Below are 8,391 nucleotides of genomic sequence, written 5' to 3'. Positions count from 1 at the left end.
AATATTAAGTGCAAATGCAATTAAGATATGTTTTAGTTAGAAAATATTATCTTAAGCTGACATTATTGATATTATTAGAAAAATCATGTAAAGAAGATGTTGATATTCAATTGTATTAATCTATATCTATTAATGACAAAAAGAATTGTATTTGCCTAGTGTGGGAAAATACATATCACCAGAAGAAGAGAGGAAACATTAGATGGTGTAATATTGGATCTAGACCAGACATGTCAAACACAAGGCCCGGGGCCCGGATCCGGCCTGTGAAGTGGTTTCATGTGGCCCATGAAGCCATCCTGGAAACAGTGAGGGAACGGCCCCCACTGCCTTGGCCCTGGCCCAGAGAACCTCCTCCTTCTGCCAGAGACCTGTCCCACTCCTGCCCAGGTCCCCATAGGCACCCTTGATGCGAACGATGTAGAGCTGGCCATGCCCACCCAGTAAGCCATACGCACTCTTAGCCACGCCCACCCAGTAGGCCACGCCCACCCAGGCCATACCCACCCGGCCCCTTGAGGGCAACTGCAATGCTGATGCGGCCCTCAGTGAAATTGAGTTTGACACCCCTGATCTAGACTGAAGAAGTTAATATATACTACTGAATTACTAATGGACCCAGACAATATGTTGTTTATTAAGTATTTGATTGTAAACGTAGAAAATTAATAAAATATTTATTTAAAAAAAGAGATGTGGAGATGTTTTATTTTGAAAAAATATCCAAGATACAAAAGTGAAACAAACCACGTGCAAGTTCTTTCTATGTTTGTTCTCTTATACTAGATATTTAGTATATTTATACCCAGGGCTTTTTTTCTCATAGAACGCTCAGAACGGAGTTCCGGCACCTTTTTTGGATGGAACCTTGTAGGGTAGGCAAGGCATGTGAGTTCCGGCACCTTTTTCTTTTACAAAAAAAGCACTGTTTATACCATACAATATTCTCTATAACAGGGCTTTTCAACTGGTGGTATGCGTTGGAGAGACGAGAGGATATAAAAGGAGGTTTTGGCAGGAAAGGGCCAGTGAGGGACTACCCCGCTCCACCCCCTGGGCATATGAAGAGGAGGCTACGAGTGCCCGGCATCCCTGCTGACCAAAGAGAAAAAGGGCAAGAGAAGCGATTTCCTTTCCCCCGGGATGCCGGCTCTCCCACACTCGCCGCCTTCTGCGGTCCCAGGTGGCAGAGCAAAGACGGCGGGGAGGGGGGGAGGCCCTTGCTGGCTTCAGGGCTGCCCCGTGGATCTAAGGCTCAGCGAGTTCTGGCTTTGTGGCCCCCACCAGTAGATCAGTGCCACACCTGCTCAGTGACAGCCTCGCAGGCACCAGGCTTCCCTTTCACTGAGACCGCCCAGGCCTATGTGGGATAGCGACGCACCGGCAGTGCTGGCAATCTCTCCCTCTCCCGTCATTCCTGAGTGCGGAGGAAGGAAGGAAGGAGCTGGGAAATGGACTGCCTTCTTTGCAGGGTCGTGTTTTTTTTAAGCTTCCCGAGGCTCCGGACAGAGGTTTTCCATTTTGAGCCCTCCCCCGTCGTCATTGCCTCTGTGCCTGAAGGGCCTCTGCGTGGCTCTCAGCTTGCCTCTCCCAGACCCGCACACGTGCTTCTGTCTATGCGCTTGTGTGTGTGTGTGTGTGTGTGTGTGTGTGTGTGTGTGTGTGAATCTCCTTGCAGCCCCACGTTGTGACATTGGGGAGGAAAAAGAACAGAAGCTGCGATGGGAGCTTCTTGCAGCCTTCCACTGGGTTGGGGGAGGGAGTTGAGGGGGGCAGGGCCCGATGCGATCGGCAGCACGTTGAGATAAAATAAAAGTACTCCAAAAAAAACAGCTTTCATTAGTTTGCAGCCTGCCATTGCAAAAGGTCTCTGTTGAGGGCAAGGGGCTGCTAGGTGTGAGACACCCCCTCCCCGCCTGCTTGCCTGTGCGCATGCACACACACACTTGTGCAGGCTGGGAGAGGTGAGCTGAGCTGAGAGCCGCGCAGAGGCAACTTGGTTGAAAATGCCCCAGTTCAAAGCACAAAGCAATTTTGTGTTCTGTTTTGTCACAGACAGAACTTTGTTGGCAATCCAAGTTAACATTGCTATTCTTGAATTGTGAACTCTTAGGAAAGTATCCCGTCCTTGTGTGTTGCTAACAGCCATTTCCAGTGGGGAAAATAAGGACAAAGCAGAGTGGGGAAAAATATTTTCCTTTGGTATATTTCCAGTCTCAATTAGACCATGGCAGGGTCCCCGCAGGGGAGCTCTTTTAAGGATTATGTATTCATAGAAAAGCAACTAAGCTACCTCTGTTCCTAAACACTAAAGCTGTTGCACATAAAAAACGGAGGATCTCTGGTCAACTGTCACAGACATCATTTTGACAGTTTTGCTGTATTGTTGCCTGTGGATGACCCCACTAAATGCAAGCACGGGATAAAGTGAGCCTGGTTTTTTCTCAATCAGTAGAATGAAGCCTTAACATCAACCTTTTACTTTTCCATAATAGTATAAACTAGCCATTTCTAGAACAACAAATGAATCTAATCAGTAAAACCCAAAATCCCGCCCTTTTTTTCAGTCATCAAGTTTTTGACACCTTGCTACGCATAGGTGGTACTCGTCGTTTCCAACTCTAGGGGCCGGTGCACCGCTTGTCCGAGGACGTCTCCGTGGTCATGTGGCCGGCATGACTAGACGCCAAAGGCGCACAGAACGCTGTTACTTTCCCACCGTAGTGGTCCCTATTTTTCTACTTGCATTTTTTACGTGCTTTCGAACTGCTAGGTTGGCAGAAGCTGGGACGAGTAACAGGCGCTCACTCTGTTACGCAGCACTCAGGATTCGATCCGCCAAACTGTCGACCTTCTGATCGACAAGCTCAGCGTCCTAATCCACTGAGCCACCGCATCCCTTTAGATTAGATTATAACCTTTATTGTCATTTCCCCCCCCCCCTGAGGGCACAACGGCACACATTAAAAATAAAATTTAGTTGCTTGCTGTCAAGTGTGACTTACATGACACACCTTTAAAACATACTATATACAACATTTGTATAAACCTACACCCTTACATATAAGTAACATATAAATATTAGTCACTGTCCATCTTGAATACCTAACAGAAGGAGGAAGCTTTAGAGTTCACAAGGTTGTAGAATCTCAGGCTGGAGTTGATGCCCCTTCCAAGAAGAAGCTGGAGAGATGAACACCACTTTGTCCTTCCCTGGTGGTCTAGTGGTCAGGATTCAGCGCTTTCACCGCTGCGGCCCGGGTTCAATTCCCAAACCATCTAACATCCTGCAGGTGGAATTTTCAGGGAGACTCATTTTCATGGCAAGATAGGCTGAACTGGCCAAATAAATGCCCAGCCTTTCCTTCCCTTCCTTTCTCTTTCCCCGCTATCCCACCCCACCCTCTGGTCCTCCTAGCAGGTTTGACAGAGTCTCCATCCAACCAGCCTGCCTTGGACTTTCAAAGAAGGCAGATGATGACTGCAGGAATTGCAAGAGACTTGGAGGGTGCAAAACTGACTATGATGCATTAAGAGGGGGACAGGTGGGTGTGTCAGCCCTTCAAGTAGACTACGGTGGAACCATAGGACACGTCTCTGGAGCACAAGGGGTCAAGGGGTCTGACCATTGAACAACTACAGGTGGCCTTCCCTTTGTGATGTTATTACCCATTCAGTCAAGTTGGATTCTTGGTGACTCTTGCGCCAAGTCTCTCCACATATTCCAATCTTGCACTTCTTTGAGTTTTTCTCAGCTGTGGGTGGTGTCAGCTTTGATGGTATCCAGCCACCGTGTTCTTTCACAGCTTGGGTTCCTTTTGCCACTAACTCTTCCAAACGCAACTGCTTTGTCCAGTGACTACTCCTGCATGACATGTTTCCCAAAAAGTACGCCCTACCCAGAAAGTAAACCCTAGCTTGAGTTTCGGGGATGGGCTTAATATAAGACCTACCCCAAAAATAAACTCAGGGGTGGGGTGGGCATGGCCAGAACAAGCGGCAGTGAGCGCATGGGGGCTGCTGGTGTCTTGCAGCAGCCGCAACCCACCGGCCCCCTGGCGCAGCACAAATGAGTCCAGCACGGAGGCAGGGGGGAGGCAGGCAATCCAGATGCGCTGTACTCTTCTTGGAGAAACGACAGGGACTGGAAACCTCATCTGCTTGAAAATGGGGCTGTTGAAAATGGAGGGATTTGCTCCATTTCCAACCACCGCATTATCAAGCAGACGACGGTTCCAGTCCCTGTCAACAGTAATGGCAGAATCCCCACCCCCGGGACGGAGCGGTCTGCCACCAATGCTGTTTCCCCCTCACAGCTCCGAAGCTCCTGTAAGCCAGTGGCAAAGGTGGAGCTTGGGATGCAGCAGCGGGGCTAGTAGCCCAGGCACGGCCCAGCAGCAGCAGCAGCAAAGCAACAGCAGAATCCCCCCCCCCCCCGGGATGGAGTCACTGCCACCAGCTGCATGCTACCGGTATTTACCGGCAGTGCTTTTTTTGTAAAAAAAAAAAAGGTGCCGGAACTCACACACATCATACAACCCGCCTTGCCTACCCTACAAGGTTCCATCCAAAAAAGGTGCCGGAACTCCGTTCTGAGCCTTCTATGAGAAAAAAAGCCCTGTTTACTGGTAACAGCAAGTATCCAGACCGAGCCGCGGAGCTTACTCCACCACCACCTAGATGCCCTCACCTCCCCCAGGAATTCCTTTGCTTACCTGATTTCCAGTCCCGCCGTGTTCTGTCACCAGTGTGTGCAGTGCCACAAACAAAAGAAATTTGTGTGGGGGGGAAAAAAAGTTCAATCAATCATTTCCAACTTCTTGCAAACAAACAAACAAACAAAAAGATCTTGCAAAGTTGGAAATGATTGATTGAACTTTTTTCCCCCCCCCCCACAAACTTCTTTTGTTTCCCTGCACGCAGCGGCGGAGGAGAAACGGGAGGAGGCTGGAAGCCAGGTAAGTGAAGACATGCAATTCCTGGGAGAAGCAAGGGCATCTGGGCGGTGGTGCGGCCAGCTCTCCAGCTCCATGGCGGCAGAGAACTGCGACAGAGCTGCAAAGCAGGTGGCAAGAGGCTGAAGCGGACCTGTCTCTGACCTGCAGCTGCCCAGGCCTGCCAGAGGGAAGGCCGACATCTACCAGCACTTACAGTAAACGGGGCGGCATTCTGGCTCTGGTGGGGAAGGAGCAGCCGGCATGGGCGCTGACAGCAGGAGGCCCGCTCACTTCAGCATCCTCCCTCCCTGAGCCTCCGGCACTCCACTTGCCGCTTTGGCTCTAAGCTGCCGCCTCCCTGCTCACCTCTCAGGTGGGCTTGGCCAGGCCAGGAAGGTGGCCTCCCCAGATCTCTGAGGGAAAAGCCCCCCACTCCAGCCGGAGGAGCATCAGCCTGGTCTCCCCCCCTTCCCGCTGCCGCCTTACCCACCTGAGCCTTACCCACCTGCGCCGGTACTTGGTCCACCACCATGCTCTCGCCAGCACATTGCGTCACCACCCCATGCACGGGCCCTGCCCTGTCCCCGCCGCTTGTGGCCTGCTGGTACCATCAAAAGTAATCCCTTCCCTGAAAGTAAGGCCTAGTGCTTATTTCAGAGCCCCAAAGAAACTAAGACCGGGTCTTACTTTCGGGAAAACACGGTATGCGCTCCAGCCTTACCTTTGTAAAGTGGCTGAGTGGGAAAACTGATGGTGTGCTAATGCCCTGTGCTCTGCATGCCTGGATTTGACCCCCATCCCCATTGGCAAGAATGGGGAACCCAAGAAATCATTTCTACATTCCTACATTTTGCTTCCTGCTGACAATGCAAGGTGAGATCAATGTCAGCCACCAAAAGTCTGGCTCTTTCTCTCTCACTGAAAACAGAATCCGGGATGAAATCTTCATCTGGCGGTGCAGCCTGTATAATCCTAGAAGGGCAAAAGGTGGAAGGAGACGTGCGCCAGCCGGGACTCAAACCCGGGTCGCAAGATTGGGAACCCTGCATGATGCCCCTACACCACTGGCACAGCTGTTGAGATTCTGTCTCAAGAGAAGCAATAGTTATAGCCGGGTTTTCTCATTTCCCATCTGATGGGAGGGGAGGGGCCGAAGAGCACACTGTGCCTTGTGACTAAAGTATCTTATTGCTGTCTAGCCTCAGCTACGGATGCTCAGGTGGGGGGCCTGTGCCAGGTCTCTGTGGCGCAATGGGTTAGCGCGTCTGGCTGTTAACCAGAAGGATGGTGGTTCGAGCCCACCCAGGGACGGCCTGCTTGATGAGTTGAACAACAGATGAAGGGGATGGATTGTTTATCCACTGGGTCCTTCACCTTGGGACTGCAGTTCCCAATCTCTCGATATTTTTTTCCGCCAGACTTAAATATTTAGCCATTTGCTTGATTAGCTCTGTTGTCTGGAGGGCACAAATCTCTAAGGTATAATTCATCTTTTAACTCATCTTATTCTGGAAATACCAGTCTGGAATGGCTAGCCAAAGATATGGGCATGCTCGTCAAGGGGTACCCATACCTCTGGTTTCTGTGGTGTAGTGGTTATCACATTTGCCTCACACGCAAAAGGTCCCTGGTTCGAAACCAGGCAGAAACACATCTTTTTCTCAGCGCCGCAGCCATTCCAAGCTCCAAGCAAGTGTGAGAAATAGCTCAAGATCAAGAAGCATCTCACTTTCTTTTCTCCCTTCCTCATCTGAAAGGGAACGAGTAAGCAGAGGGTGCTTTGCACCCATTGACCAAAGACTAGTTGTCCTGAGCCAAAAAACTAGCAAAACCAGAGGCTCTGTAGCAGTAGAGAAAAGCTGCAATGTTCCAATTCTAGTCTGTCCTGGTCAACATCTAAACTGGGTATCTTTCTAGGACAGGAGAGATTAAATCCATCTCTTTCTGGAACAGGGCTTGGAAATTTGCTATTTGACAAGCTGGATGGGCCATCCTTCTTGGCTCAGTGGCTCATGGGTTCCCTTCCCCATGGGAGACATGAAACTTCCACCGTTGAATTCCAGATTTGTGGTTGGGGATCCATCATCCATTCAGCCAAAAGTTCTACCACACAGCCTTGACCCCAGCCAAGGGTACTTTAGAATCATTACAGGCTGAAGTGAGGTACAGTTGACTGTTTGAGACAGTGAATGAGGAATGTGTGAATGTTTGAGTGTATCTATTTGCCCATTCATTTACTCTCAGAAACCACCTTTGTTATTTTGTGACTAGAAGGTCCCTTCTGCATAAAACTGTTTTGATTCAGTCATGTTGTCTATGCAGAAGGGAAAGAGGGAGCTGTGCTAGGCAGGATTTGAACCTGGGATACAAGATTGGGAGTCTTACTTGATGCCACTGCCCCACTGGGTTGGCTCAGGAATGCTTTGCTTTTGGTGTACAAAGAAACAGGGAAATAACCACTTGGTAGCCAGCCCTGAGTTTGATGACATCTGGGAATCTTTTCTGACACCTGAAATTTGGAGAGGAGCTGAGGAAGACTCCGTTTCCTCTGCCTGCCTTGTTTCTCAGATCCCGAACATCAGGATCCAGAGCTCCTATTATGGTCTCCTCTACTTCTCCCTTTGCCTCGCTAAGAGACTGGCATCCCCCAGCCATGCAATGGAGGGATGAAAGGGCTGGAATGTTACAGCCTGCCTGCCCTCTTCCCAGCCATGGAAGTTTGCATCTTGTCAGCATCCTGGGAGATGAGCGCTGCAAGAGTTTCCCCCGCAATGTTCCTCTGAAAGTAGTAATGCCTCTGAGGTTGAGCCACCCCCTGCCCTACAGGTTGTCTGGTCATGGAAGAAGTCCCCAGCCCCACTGGGCCACTGCTATGCCTTAGTTCCAGGCGTGCAACAGCACAGATCCTCCTTCCTCACGTGCAAAAGGTCAACGGGGCAGAAATATTTTATCTCAGTGAATTCCAACAAAACCTCTTTCCGGACTAGTTAGCTGGGAAAGGAGCTTTGAAAACCCACAGCTTTCACCTTCACTGGACAATCATTCAGAGTCCATCTGATCCAGCCGGGAAAAGCAGGTCCCAGAATCCCCCCATTCTGAGACCTAACACATTTGGGGTGATGCTGGGGTGGGGGTCTCCTCATGTCCCCCTTGTCAGCCCTCTTCCACTTTGGATGGAGGGTCTGGGCATCAGCTTTGGACCGATGGCCGGTTACCTCTGGGACGTTGGAGAAAAGGTGTGTAAGCCTCCCATCCTCAAGGACTCCAGTGCAGGGGATGCAGAGAGAGAGAGAGAGAGAGAGAGAGGGGGGGGGGGGAGGGAGGGAGGGAGGGAGGGAGGGAGGGAGGGAGAGAGAGAGAGAGAGAGAGAGAGAGAGAGAGAGAGAGAGAGAGAGAGAGAGATATGCCAACTGCAGCTGGTCAGTTGGAAGATAAAGTATCCAGTGACTTTGCA

Source organism: Vipera ursinii (genome assembly GCF_947247035.1).
Source record: "Vipera ursinii genome assembly, chromosome: 2".
Taxonomy (NCBI): domain Eukaryota; kingdom Metazoa; phylum Chordata; class Lepidosauria; order Squamata; family Viperidae; genus Vipera; species Vipera ursinii.
The sequence above is the reverse complement of the archived record's forward strand: the minus strand, read 5'-3'. Positions refer to the sequence as shown.